This window comes from Cervus elaphus, chromosome 12, assembly GCF_910594005.1.
Source record: "Cervus elaphus chromosome 12, mCerEla1.1, whole genome shotgun sequence".
Taxonomy (NCBI): domain Eukaryota; kingdom Metazoa; phylum Chordata; class Mammalia; order Artiodactyla; family Cervidae; genus Cervus; species Cervus elaphus.
The window spans coordinates 67,913,861-67,928,885 of NC_057826.1; the positions used below are offsets into that span (position 1 = coordinate 67,913,861).

The 15,025-nt window shown below is 40.5% G+C and overlaps 1 protein-coding gene across 8 annotated transcripts in view; it reads left to right on the forward strand.

The window, feature by feature from the left end:
* MEIS2 (Meis homeobox 2) overlaps nt 1-15,025 on the forward strand; it is a 220,495-nt gene that overhangs the window by 64,312 nt on the left and 141,158 nt on the right. The gene's annotated exons all lie outside the window — the stretch shown is intronic.

Sequence of the window (15,025 nt, forward strand, 5' to 3'; positions counted from 1 at the left end):
AGCACCCTGTAGAAAGGAGGAGTTTTTATTTCCATAGGTCAGGAATGGACCTTATTCAAAATGATTTAGGGCTCTAAAAAGTCTATATAAGTAAATGTGTTGTTTATGCAAAAAGGTATGAGAGCAACTTCAGCTAATGCAACTGCTACCAAGGGAAACAGCTGTGAGAAGCTCATGAATCCATAAATGTTGCTGATTACACTCTTAACGAAAGCCATCTTCTTAGGAGGCAAAAAAAAAAAGCACCTTGCCACAAGTATGTCCAAGTGCCTGGTATCAGGGGTAGCTCTAATCGCTAAAGCAGCTTGCAACATGTCACGTGTTTATATGACAACCACAGAAGGGTTATAGGTGCTATAATGCCTTTGTTTCTAAGGTAGAGATCAAAGATTCTTTTTTAGCAGTTCAAGTCCATTATCTTACAAGCCGATCCTGTACACTTATGGGGAAAGATCAACAATGTGTAGCATTTTCCAAGTAACAGTTTATCTTCCTGTTTGCAATTGGTTTTATGTGTCATATATATATATACATATATATATATATATATATATATATATATATACATCCACACTATTGACTGAGACCCTCAAGGCCAAAAAATTACAATATATTTTTGCAGAGGAACTACATGCTCGCATTTTACTCTTCATTTGAAAATTCTGGGAAAATAGTAAAGATGTCAGAGGCTGTTTCTTGCTATAAGATTGTTTTCAGGCCATTCTATTTAGGCTGCAGCTTAAAAATAGAGTAGCACATTGAAAGCTGAAGGTCTTTGATTATCCAACTTGTGGGTTGCCATGCTGAATGACATTAGTTACAGTGTCATGAGTCCAGGACAAGGTTCCACGTTTATTTATGGTGGTGGCTGCTGAGCGACTCTTTCAGCAGGGCTCCAAAGGGCGAGGGGTGGGGCGGCAGCAGGGAGGGCAACATGATAGATTCACATTCCTAAATCGGCCATTTTGATGTAAGGACATTAGTAGCAAACTAAGGTGTATCGATCTGGCCGGTGGTGTCAGGATTAGCTGGGAGTACCAACGAGGCTGCCGTGGCAGTGGTTATTCTTGCCTTGCAGCTATGGCCATTTCAAAGGTCAGGGCCCTGCGCTGACTGGGCTCAGAGGAATTAGACCGAACATGCCGTCTCTGGGCTGATTACTTAACCAAAGACAAAATAATGAGTCCTAAGCAAATACTGACTAATTGAAAGGGCTGTAAATCCATTACATATTGGTCAGGGATAATCAGGAGTATTTAATCACTTTTATCTATTCAAGAGCACTGAAGCTGCAACAGCAAAGCCCTGAACCTTGCCATGTGGTTATTATTCTCATCATTATCAAAATTACTTCACAGCTGTTCTTTGCTACATCACCTCAGCTGGAGATTTACTAACCTGTAAAATGTTTTTAATTTGGAAGTCGAATGAGTGCGAGGGGAGGGGTTTCTCATTTTTAACTGAAGGTTTGTTTGGTTAGAGTAGCAAGTAAGAAAGGCAGGGTGGGGCGAGTAGATGGCAGGCAACTGGCTTCTCCCACCAGCTCACCTGTCTGATTTCCTCCCGCTGGCTCCCTGCGTGCTCAGCATTCCTTGGTTGAAAGTAAAGAGTTCAGCAATTACTTTTCAAGCAAACATCCCCATGTATTTTCAGCCCCTCAGTCAAAAAAAAACCCAACATCATAGAACGGCAGAATCTTAGAGAATGCAGCTGCTTTGTTTACAAACCAGGAAGCTCAGACCCACAAAGGGAAGTGATTGGCTCAAGGTCCAGCTGCGATCAGGCCCCAAGCCTTCCTTGACCCCAGCTCTGTGCCCTTTCTACACACTATGATGACTTTGCTAGAATCATGATCACCATGAGCAGTTGCATATCAACCTTACAACCTCTGCCATCAAAATGCTCAGCATCAAAGGGAGGAAATAGGAGAAGCAGAGTGCTGTTTGCTTTACTTATTTTTAAAAAGTTGCCTGCTCCCGTAACCTTTCCAAATAGAGAAGACTTACTCTACACTTCTCTCTTAAAGCCAACTCTCTCCTTCACCGCCCTGGTCTGTGCCTTGACTCTTCCTCCAAGTGTCCAGAGCCTATTGGACCTCCTGCTTGGCCAGCTGGTATCTTACCTCCCATATCCCTGTCGTCCTGGGTTGAACCCACTGTGCACCCTGACTGTAGGCGAGGAATTGTGCGGGACCATAGATTCCTGGGTGCTCCTTGTGGCTGTGCTGTTTACTCAGTACTATGTACTGTGTACCTTCTCCCCACCCCGAGGGTGCTTTCATCTAGATAAATATGCACGAGGCTTTGTGCAGAATTCTCTGTCCAGCTGAAAACTTTAATTAATGCCTGTCCTTACCGTGGGGAGAGAAGACACAAAGAACCTGAGCCGGAGAGTTGGGAAACTGACATTTTGAGTTCAGTTTTCCTGAGTCCTGGCTGAACCTCAGTCAAGTCCATTAAGTTCTCTGGACCTGCCATTTCTCCATTTTTCAAACGGATCTGCACGTTGCAGGCTGCTTTCCCGCACTCGTGTGTTGGTTACACTCAGAGCTGTCATCCTCTCCTCTCAGTACGCCGCTTCCTTTTTATTTTCCATTAAGGGCTTTCTTTTTCTCCTCCCCACAACCTTCTTTTACACCATGCCCCTTTATTACTTTCCCCACTGGCTTTGTCTGTCCATCTCCCTCTCTGCTCTTCTCCCCAGCCTTTCCTGCACCTCCCTTGTATGTAAGAAAATTCTCCTCCACTTTCCCTTTGACAACATCTTCCCTCTTTATCCCAGCATCACCCCAGCTGCAGAGAAGAGGTTCAGTAACTTTGATGAGGATGGTCCTGTAAAACTTTTACTTTCCAATCTTTAATGAGCTGAAAGATTTACTCAGCTATAATTCTGAGCGCAGAAACCAAGAATAGAGCCCCCTAACTAGCGACATGTTAATTTAGACCCCTTTTCTTATGCACTAACAGGCATGAGGAAGTTCTTGGAAATAGAGATGCCCCACTATATTTTTCTGTCATTTAATTAATTTCAACTTTCAAAGTGAAATGTTGGCTCTAGCTCACTGAAAATAGATGTAGTCTAAATTATTATTTCATGTAAATTTCTTTACAAGTGCATGATTCAATGTGCATTCCTTCGTTATTAGTCTCTTTAACATTATTTCAAACTGGTTTGTTCCCCTTTGTGCAGTATGACCTGCTCTTGTATTACAATAATCCCCGATGTACCCTTTTTTCTTTCTTTTTTAAAAAAGAAGCTAATTGAATTATCTCATTATTTTAATTTGTTAAGCAAATGTATTTTGGATCTCAGGATGTGTTCTTAAAGAAGGGGGTTGCTGAGGCTTTGCCCCCTGAATGGGCCATTGGCCCATTTTGACATTCATGCATTCATTAACTAGCAGAACATAAAAGAACTCTGGTTGTATTTTTTTTTTCCAAACACCCAACCAGCATGGAGCAACTTTTCCCAATAAGCCACAGGGGTCTCTCTACATATGTTCTCAACTGCAAGCTATTGTCACCTATTCTGAATACCTCAAAAGGCCCAGAGAAAAAAGAACCCCACCTCAACAAAGGCCAACTGTAGCAATTGTTAAGTCTTAGTCTCAATATGACAAAAATCATTAACCTTCAGTTTTCTTGGAAGAACAAGTTCCACTACAACTGTAACAGTTTTAAAACACTCTCAAATTCCTGTGCTCCGCCAGCTTTAGGGGAGGAGGTAATAAACTCACAGCTGATCGATGATATTGAGGAGAATATTTAAACTAAATCCAAGGTGGCCGTAATAAACCAAACTCTTTGATGAATTGAGGAATTTCCATATTGAGTTAAGCACTTTAAACTTGCTTAGTCTGAAGCTAAATAATTAGTTTCTAGTTTCTAACTACCAATTTCCAGAATGTCCTTTAAACATCACAATGATTTTAAGGAAATAAACCCACATATTTAAATCCTCACAGTAATTTTAAGGAAATAAATCCAAGTAAATACTTCTTAGAAATTCAACCAGCGAAACGTGTCGTATGTTACTCTTACCCCCTCTTCTATTGGTGGACGGCTCTGCCTGGCTTCTAAGACTAAGAAATCTAGTGAAGATGGAGGAAAGAATCTGTTGGAATGTATGTGCTTTTCCTGGAAAGTACCCAATGGCAAAAAATCGTAGGGAAATCCTAGGGAAGTATATTCTTTTCCCTAACACATGGAGATTATGATATCATAAAAGTAAGCCTGCCATTACAACTGTTTTTATTTGACTTCAAAGATAGTTAAAGAAAGAAACAGCAAGAAATAATACCCGGGCTGACGGTTTATTCTTAACCATGAAAAACTCCTCCACGCCAAGAAGCCCTTGTGTACTCAATTAGGCTCTCAGGCTCCTCCACTTGCCACCTTCAAGAGCTCCCCTAGTTGTGCTGCAAAGAATATATTTGATCATGGAATGAAAACAGGAAGTGCTCAGACAAAGACACCACTTGCTCATACCCGTTTCTGACGACAGTTTTTCTTATTTGAAAACATAGGGATAAAGCTCACCCTTAGCAGATGTGGGACTTCTTTCAAAGCTATGTGTACAGAATCAGAAGCAAATTTATTTCAAAGTGATACAATATCCTGCAGCCTCCTGGAAACTGCAGGTTCTAAAAACTCTGCCCTTTGTTCATGGCAAAATGCTTAGCCTCTTGCCATATCTCTGCTGGGAAAGGAAGCAGAATGAAGCCTGTCTCTCAGGTGTTCGCTGGTTTCACTCCCTGCCTATTAGAGCTTGTTTCATGGGATTTTGTGAAGGTCTGTTTTGAGTAATGAAAATGTGATTTAAAGTATATTGTTTCACAGACACAGTGAACCCAAATCACGAATAAATACAGTCTCATGTTACATAGAGAAAGATATCTCTTCTCTAGTTAATTCAAGACCATATCACAGTCAGTCTAGTCATCTCAAATTTTTTGTTGTATGTGTATACACACACACACACACACACACACACACACACACAGAAGAGAGAATGAGAGACAGAGGAAGGCAAGACTAGACTATTTTGTCCTTTAACTGTTTCTCTTCATCTTATATAGATCCAGATAGTTGCTTTTCTCAAGGAGGTGATACAGTGTCAAGGTTAAGAGCACAGGGGTCTGAAATCTGCAGCGCAGTAGATTTTTGGTCTTGAGCACCGAGGTCTCTGGACTTCACTTTCCGTATCAATAGAATGGGGATAATTTTAGAACCAACTCAGTAAGGTGTTGCAGGCATTAAATGAGACAATGTAAACTATTCGGCTCCATGCCTGGGTATATAATGGAAAGCAATAGGTATGTAATGGAAAGCAACTATAATTTCAACTTTTAATTTGGTTGAATAGCTACCAGGAGACTCTGACCAGTAGAACTGGGCAACCAAAATGATCATGTACCTTCCTGGGACTCTGTGAGATGGAGAGACTGACTTTGCCAAACAAGTCAGCAGGAGATAACATAGTCTAATTTCTGCCTTCTAGAGGCATGTAAATGTCAGATGGGGCTTCCCAGGTAGTGCGAGTGGTAAAGAAGCCGCCGGCCAATGCAGCAGACGCAGGTTCCTTCCCTGGGTCAGAAAGATCCCCTGGAGGAGGGTATGGCAACCCATTCCAGTATTCTTGCCTGGAGAATCTTATGGACAGAGGCGCCTGATGGGTTTACAGTCCAAGGGGTTGCAAAAGAGTCAGAAATGACTGAAGTGACTTAGCACATAGGCACGCAAACATCAGATGGCTGTTCAGTGATTCTAGGTGCTCTCATCAGAGAGTCTAGGTGCCCACGGAAAGCCAGAGCATCCTGGTGAGTCTTCCAGGATGGAGTGGGAGATAGAGAAGAAAAAGGCTGTGGAGTAGTTCATAATGCCTCCGGGAGGGCCTCCTTTTTGTAGAGAACCTCCCCTTCCCATAAGGGAAGTACATGAACAGAGTCTAGTCTCTGCTTCCTTGGAGCATTCAAGTCTAGGCTGTCTGAGAGACAGTACAGTGTGGGTTTGTTAAAAGGGTCACTGGATGTGAAATTTTAGGCTTAGGTTTGTGCTCTGTAATCTTGGGTGAGTTGGAAATCTTGGAAATCTGAACCTATTTCCAGACCTATGAAATGAAGAGTAGACATGTGCTCTGCTTAGTTGGTTGAGGGGCTGTGAGGCTCAGATGATGAGACCAGTTTGTAAACTGTACTGTGTGGCGCAGACGTCAGGGGCTTTGGCTTTTGGTGTGTGCTTGGACTCCTTCAGCTCAAGGTCTCTGGTACCTCATGAAATCACCACGGGTGATAGATGTGGTGTTGCCTTCTTCTCCACCCCAGTTTCTCCACTTGTCCATTTCCACAAGCGTATCCATGGAGACACTGTGATAATGTCCATCGTTAGACGTCTTTTTAAGGGCCTCGAATGGTTAATTGAATCAGTATTTCAGGGACATTAGCTATTTCTACTTGGAAATTAGTGCCCTCATGATTCTGAGATCCATCTACTTTAATACTAATTGCTATCGGCTAACGTAATACCAAATAGAAAATGTTGGCCTTACTTACACAGTGAAAGATGGCCTTTCTCATGTTCAGGGATACAGATGTGCCCGGAATATGAGTGAGGCTCATGGGCTGAGACATGCCTGTGAGGAGGCGCCTGTGCAGAACACACAGCTGAAAAACACCAGCAGAAAGAGCCTCCCGCAAATACGTAGCCGAGGGAGGCCGCCCATGGCCTCAGCCTTTGCATTGTTTTCCTGCTTGCCGGGAGAAAACATCTGTGAATTATTTGAATGGAACCTTATACTGGAGATCGTCTGAATTGGTGTCATCTCTGTTTAATTTCAGGAAATGATGTCACAATGCATTAAATAACAATACTGGGTGATTTATTTTCCTGTGGACATGCTGTCCTAAGCATTCCGCTTCTCTTGCAGTGTTTCCAATTAACTGTAAGCTTGAGTGTTCTTCCTATTTCATAATGATTTTGAGGGATGGGGGCGGGAGATTGGGGTGGGAAGAGAGGTAATTTCAGAGGTTGCGGAGGTTCAGAGCTAATGGCACATCCATCATGTTCTTATTGGGACAGGAGGGTACTGAACATCAGGGCTGTGATCACCATTGGCAACCTACCATTGCGCTGGTTTTCAAGAATATCTAAAAAAGGAAGCCTGAACGTTCTGCTCCTAACTGTCCAGAGAGTCACTGGATGATTTTAATAGTGACCTGCATACTGTAGCTTCTGCCTTTATCAAAGTTTCCATGCACTCCCTTCTTCAGTAAAGAATAGAGGACATAAGTCAGTTCTGTGTGCCATCTGTTGTCGTTGTTACAATTTCTCGAATTAAAGAGACAGGCTAAAAATTTAATGTTATGTTGAATCCTAGAAACTCCTCTAGAAGAAATGAAATTGCAACTAAATTTACTTTGTCTCTCTTGAGGGGGAAAAAAACAACACTTTTTTTTCGGTTGTGTCATAACCTTTTACTTATAGTCCCAGTTTGGTATTTAGAATTGGATTATGAGGGGTTCTGCATGTGAAAGCCTGATGTGTTTGGGATTCAGCAGCCTTTGTCCACATTATGAATAACTTTGAGATAAAGTCCCCAGTACAGTGGCAGCAGCAGTGGCCTTTCATGGGGTGATGAGATGTGTAGTCTCTTCAATGCAAAAACTGGTCAAGCCATTTCAAAGTTTATCAGGAGGCTCAAGAGGGAGGCGGAGAAGGCAATGGCACCCACTCCAGTACTCTTGCCTGGAAAATCCCATGGACGGAGGAGCCTGGTAGGCTGCAGTCCATGGGGTCGCCAAGAGTCAGACACGACTGAGCGACTTCACTTTCACTTTTCACTTTCATGCATTGGAGAAGGAAATGGCAACTCACTCCAGTGTTCTTGCCTGGAGAATCCCAGGGACGGCGGAGCCTGGTGGGCCGCCGTCTTTGGCGTTGCACAAAGTCGGACACGACTGAAGCGACTTAGCAGCAGCAGCAGCAAGAGGGAGGGGATATATGTATACATATAGCTGATTCCCTGGTGTCTTAGACGGTAAAGAATCTATCTGCAAGGCGGGAAACCCAGGTTTGATCCCTGGGTCAGGAAGACCTGTTGGAGAAGGGAATGGCAACCCACTTCAGTATTATTGCCTGGAGAAGTCCATGGATAGAGCAGCCTGGTGGGCTACAGTCCGTAGGGTCTCAAAGAGTTGGACACGACTGAGTGAGTAACACTTTCACTTTTCACTTTCGTAGCTGATTCACTTTGTGATGTATAGCAAAAACTAACGCAACTTTGCAAAGCAATATACTCCAATAGTAAAAAAACGAAAAGGTATATCAGACTATCCTGTTTATCTCAGCTGAGATACATTTAGAAAGTTAAGTCCCAGGTTATGAGTTATGAGCTGACAGACACATTTAAAAAAAAAGAAGTAACTGAGAGAGATTGAAGAATGAAATGCTTATTAAATTACCATCAAAAAGAAACTAAAATAGTGATTAGCTCAAAGTTTAGCACCTAATTTCATAAAATATCACTCTGAAGTATAATTGTTTAAAAATACGTTAAAGAATTCAAGGAAATGGAGAATTGAGGACCCTTGAATAAAAGAAAATAGGCATGTGCATATCTGAATATTCAGCTATTTAAAAACTCCAAGAATAGAGTGCCATTAAACGCTGTTTAGTGAGACCCGTGAATATTCATTCAGATCATAGAGAAAATTTCCATTTCTTCATTCCACATGACCACAGTTTGCAAGTGTATTCTGTGGAGAGGTGGAGCAGTTAGGAATTAAAGTCCAGTTTGCCTCGGTTGTGAGAGCACTCAGTCTCCCTCAGCTTTGCTGCAGGATAGGGTCAGAAAGTGACCTTAACATTCAGGATTCATTTTGATTTTAGAGACTGTTACTGCACAGATTTCAGAGGACTCCTGGAAATGCCCTGCGTTCTCTGTGCTGTAGTCTGTTTTTGCAATTTGAAACAGATTATGAAGTGCAAAGATGATATCCAGCCCCACTGCTCCCGTTAAGAAATAGTGACTTGAGTAGGAAGCATTAGGTTGGTTGAATGGAATTTGCCATGTTACATTGACATGCTGCCTGCCACTTTCTAAATTGATTGGCAGCAGTTGTTTACAGTATGTAATCACTGGCACCCTTTAAAGGTGTATTATCCTCTTAAAACATAATAGTAATGCCATTTTCATGCTTTTACATTTGCTATTCATATTTTGAACTGCCAAGTCCCAAATCTGCCAGAACTAATTTGTTTTTATCTAATAGTGGATAAGTTGTCAAGTCACAATATAATGGCAGATAATTTTTCTTAAACTATAGTTTTACTTCTTGGTTATAATAGATAACAGGAATACTTGTTGACTCTGTCTTGATTGTCCACAAAAAGAAAAATTACAACTCAAGAGATTATTATTATGGAATTCTGTGATGACAAGAAATAAAGAATATTATTGTGAGCATTGTAGGAAATTATCATGAGCCAGTAATCAACCATCTTTAACCACCCTGCCCCTCGATTTACTGACACCTGATTTGCCTAACAGCCAGATAATGGCTGGAGATCTAACCTTGTTAATTCCAGTGCCAAACCTTGTTGCTACTCTTAATTGTAATACTTGACTTATCAGATTATAACTCTCTAGACATGTTTACTTCTTGCATCATTCCTCTATATTCACAAGTATTCCAGAATTAAGTTTGACTTGGGAATATCTGGTAACTCCATTACTAATAATTTAGAAAAGGGTGATCCTGCAACTCTGGTCATCTGACAGTTGTGAAATGGCTTGTTTCTTACCCTAGGACTCCTGGTGTGACCTTGTCATAAGCCATCAATAAACAACCCAAGTGTACTGGGGGTGGTGCTGCACTAGTGTTTCAAAAAGAAGAAGGCTTTAATCAAACAGAAGAAGTGACTGCTGGATTATTCCCTGTAGATTGGTGACATGTTGGAACTCTGTATTAAAGCAACCTTATTTTTTCCCCATGGTGAAAAGTTACAGGTTCCATTTCAGTGTTTCCAGGATACCTGCAGGTAGCTCATGAATTGTTACACTTGTTTTAAATCTGGCCCCACAGTGAATTAAAAGAAAAAGTGGTAAGACTGCATGGGCCATGTGAGATCATTATTAGTCAATTATAAGCTCAGTTTAGTTTTTGCATTAGTTTCTAGGAAACCAGAAGTTTAGATCTATGTGGCAAAAATCCCACCAATTACTTGATAGCACTTTGATGAAGACCCCTTTTATTGCTTAATCCTGAAGCTTTTGTGTTTGCTTATGAACTACTTAAGTGATAATCAAATATGACCATGTGGAAAAGCATCAGTTTTTAATATGACCTTTGGTATTAGCCTGGGAATCCTTTCAAAAGAGTTTGGACTTTTTTCCCCCTAGAGCAAGTTTAAGGAAAAGTGTGATTTAATTCTCTTTGGTTCTTACATGCTTATATGCATTCTCTTGTCAGTGTCTACCCCAAATATCCCTTTGCTAATTTGAAGTACATATAATCTGTTAAATAGAAAGGGGCTGCTTTCCTGAATTCTCCTGAATTTATTGTTGGAGCAGATAATGGAAATGTTTTGAATCCATCACCAAATCAGTGTTTTTCCTGCCTTTAGATAGTGAGGATGATCTGTTAATTCTTTGTGTTCTATAAAAACAAACAAACATTTGAGGTCAGGGAGAAAGAAATTCCTCCTGTTTAGAAGACTGTATAAATATACTGGTGTGTATGCTTAGTAACTCGTCGTGTCTGACTATTGTGACCCCATGGACTGTAGCCCACCAGGACTCTCTGTCCATGGGGATTCTCCAGGCAAGAATATTGGAGTGGGTTGCCATGCCCTCCTCCAGGGGATCTTCCCAACCCAGGGATAGAAGCCAGGTCTCCCCCACTGTGGGTGGATTCTTTACCATCTAAGCCACCAGGGAAGACCAGGAAGTGGTAGATTTCAGGACAATTGGAAGTTACTTAGCCAGCATCCTTGTTTCAACTCAACCTTTTGCTCTCTGAGTTAGTTAATTTTCTGAGTGCTAGTTTTCTCATCTTGTTTTGCAGGTTAGCTAAAGTTAAGAACAGCTCTTTGAAAAAAGCAGAATGCTCTGCAAGTAGAAAATGTTCTTCATGAATGTTTTCATATAACCTACTGAAATAATTTCTCCGTCCTAGCTCCATGAAACTTGAACTTGAATACAGGTGAAACACTCTTCAAAGAATAATACTCTACTCATTTCAAAACCTAAGTCTGTTTTGGAATGAGGATCAAATCCTACAGTTAGCAGGATATGTACAAGGAAAAGGGCAAAAGATCTCATGCACCATTTGTACTGTGGCAGCAGTGTTAGTGACACCATGAGTCAAAGTAAGTTTTGAAATGGCATAAACTCAAAGTTAAGAGAAAGAACAAGATGACAGCAAACACTTCACAATAAACTTATTCCTGCTTGAGCTGTTAGCTTTGGGACCAGCTCCTTGGAGGTTTGGACATCTTGTTCTTTATTCATAAACTTTTCATCCTGAGAATTAATGGGTTCACCATCTTGCCACTTTTTATCTAGGTCAAGCTGGTGAGGGTGAGTAGTTTTACATCTCTAAAATGACAATCTCACAGGCCCACTCTAAAGAGGTAGAATCCTGTGAGAGACACAGAATTATCTCATTGCAGCCAGAGAAGAGTGGGATTATTATTTTTTGAATATTGTTTCAATCTGGGTGCTAAAATCAGGCTACATTTGATTGCACATTCAGAGATTTGTGGATGCAACAGCTCTTAAGACAGAATCCTTTGGCTGAAGCATAGAATATGTAGGGGAGAGGGTGAGGGGAGTTTAGAAAGATACACTGAGGCCTGAGGTAAGCCAGATACCTGGATGGGGGACCTCTTTGAGGGTTAGAAATAATGGGACTGCGTCAAAACCATGGCATTGTTTAAAGGGAGGAAGAGGGGCTTCCTTGGTGGCTCAGCAGTAAAGAATCCTTCTGAAATGCAGGAGACACAGGAGACATAGGTTCGATCCCTGGGCTGGGGAGATTCCCTGGAGGGGAGGGCATAGCAACCCACTGCAGTATTCTTGCCTGGAGAATCTCATGGACCGAGAAGCCTGATGAGCTGCAGTCCACAGGGTCACAAAGGATCGGACGGCTGAAGTGACAGAGCACAGTCACACAAGGGAGGAAAGAAGTGCAGAGGGGGGCTTTGAGGAGAGAATCTTTTTTAAAAACTACATTCCTCTTACAGAGGAAGAGAGAAAGTAATGAACCAAGATAAAGAAGTCAGACTGGTGTACGAGCATAATCAGATCATGTGAAGAAAGGAGTTTCAAAGTAGAGGAAGTGGATTCTGTAGAAAGATCAAGGACAATGATATTAACTAAAAATAAGCCTTTGGATTTGGCACTTGGGAGTCATGGTCTATCTTTGAATTCCGCCAACTGAGGGGTGAACAGGCAAAATTGGAAGGGAACAGAGGAGAAACGGGATAGATAGTGCGTGGAGGTGTCTGTTTATCAGCAGAGGTGAATCAGGTGAATCAGATGTTGAGTCAGCAGTGGGAGGGGATCCCAGGGAGAGATACTGAGGTGTAGGTGTTGGGGAAGGGGGTTGGGTGTGAAGAGAATGACGATGGATACTCCAAGGTTTAAGAAGAGGAAGCCAATGAAGGTGGAGTCGAAACACAGATATAGGAGGCAGGCACAGTTTGTAAAGTGTAGGAAGAAAGCTGAGTGAGTTCAGAAAAGAGCTTCTCGATTGGATGGGTAGGGATTGTGAAAAGTGTGATCCAGAGAGAATTAGGAAGAAAGAGCAGTGCGGCCTCGGAGCAAATAGAAACATGCTGGCGTGGACCTGCTCCACCTCAGGGCAGCCTTTTCCAGGCAGAGCTCAGGAACCCAGGAGCACGAAGGCAAAATGAGACAGTAGGAAGCTGGGATTGACAGCGTGAGTGAAAGGGGCGGTTTTACTTAGAGAATTCTCTGACTAATAATTCAAAATTCCTACGAGATATTCTTTCCTTGGATCGTGACTGAAAAAAGGATTTTATGGTTCATCTGAGTAATGAAACAAGGAAAGTAAAAATATTTTTGGAAAAGAAAAATGAGGAAGGTCATTTAAAAAATTTAGTAACACTGAGTGTTATAAAAGTAGATTATAAAGCTACAAGGTGTTACACTGGCTAACACAATAGGCAGAATGATCATTTGAACAAAATAAGCATACACAGTTTAATCCAAATATATGGAGATATTTATTCATTTTAAGGGCATCACTTTAAATCAATTGAGAAAAAAAGAACAATTCAATAAATGATTTTTGGTTAATGCTTTAACTGTTATTGAAAAAATAATCAGTATTCTCCATCAAAATAAGTTCCCCATTTAAGAATTCTTTGAAGTAGATTTAACTATTTTTCTTTTCTTTATTTAGTGAAATTCTTACAGAGCATAAAAGCAAAGAAATTATAAAGAAAAGTGTGAATTATTTAATTAAACAAAAATAAAAATTAATAGCTTTTGAATGTCTAGAAAAAAACACAAAATAAAGGCAAACATTAAACTGACAAAAATATGTACCTCATATAATAGAGTGTCCTTAATAGATATGGTGTACAAATAAATAAGAAAAAAAAGTGCAGTACATAAAAAGGCATAGATGAATAGGTTCATTCACAAAAGAAGAAATACAGATAGCCAATAGGCATTAGAATAATTAGGACCAAATCAGTTTTAAAATCAGCAAAAAAATATTATTTTTTCTATAAAATTTTAAAAAATCTTTAAAAAAAATAGTGTTTAGCACTTTTCAGAGTAAAAGGAAATATTTGACTTAATAATGACTATAAATATTGGCTTATTCTCTCTGTAATTTAAACTGGTAATGTGTATTACTAGTTGTATTCTTATCCTTTGATCCAGTAATTTAGTTTTTAGAAGTTTATGATAAAGAAGTAATAAGAAATAATACAAAAATTAAGGAGAACTGTGTATAAATACATTATTTGTGAAAATAAAACATTGAATAACCCATAATATTCCATTATGAAATATTTTAGAATATTATGTAATCATTAAAAATTATATTCTCAAAAATATTTTGAGATATGTAAAAATCTCTCAGTATTTTTCCAGGTGAAATAAAACAGATAAGGCAATATGCATGATATAATTATAGTTTTGGAAAAGAAAATATTTGGGATCATAGTCTTTGAAGAACAAATAAAAATGTGAACAGTGATTATCTTTGAGTAGTGAGATCTGACTGACCTTTTTTACTTTTTTCTTTATACTTATCCATATGGTCTAAATTGTCTATGAAATGTGTATTGTGTTTATAATACAAGATAATAATTTTTATTTTAATAAAGAGACATGCTGGGTAGAGGGCTAATAAAGTGTGCTGGTACACTGGGAACTTAGGAAGCCCACTGAGAAGCTGCAAGTCCAAATGAAGATTAAGAGGGAGAACAGAGAAGCAGAGGAAGAGCATTTGCAGGTCTGTGATCTTGGGAAGGCAGCATCTCTGCGTGACAGGATCTAGGGCTGGGAACGTAAAGATGGGTGACATTGGAATTAAGAGAGGCGAAATATTAGAAAAGTCTTGGTCATTATATTAACACCTTCAAAAGTAGAAGCAAGAAGTGGGGGCGGGGGGAAAGAGGAACGTTCTAGTGTTTACAGAAACCACTGGGGAAGGTGGAGGTGGCTTAGAGGAGCTTTGTCCACAGCAGAGGAGAGAAATGGTGGCAGATGACTGTGAACGCCGTGAGAAAAGTGGATAGAAAGTCTCCGATCAGGGGCTGAGAGCGGGGACTGAGAGCAAAAGGGAAAAGTTAACAGTCTGGCCTCTCTTCCCAGACTCCAGAGAGACTGGTAAGGAGGGAAAACAGGGGACTTCTGTGACAGAGTGCCTTAGTTCAGGCTGCTGAAACTAATACCACAGACGAGGGGGCTTAAACACCAGAAATTTATTTTCTCACAGTTCTGCAGCCTTGAAGCACAAGATTGGAAGCTGGCAGCATGGGTGTCT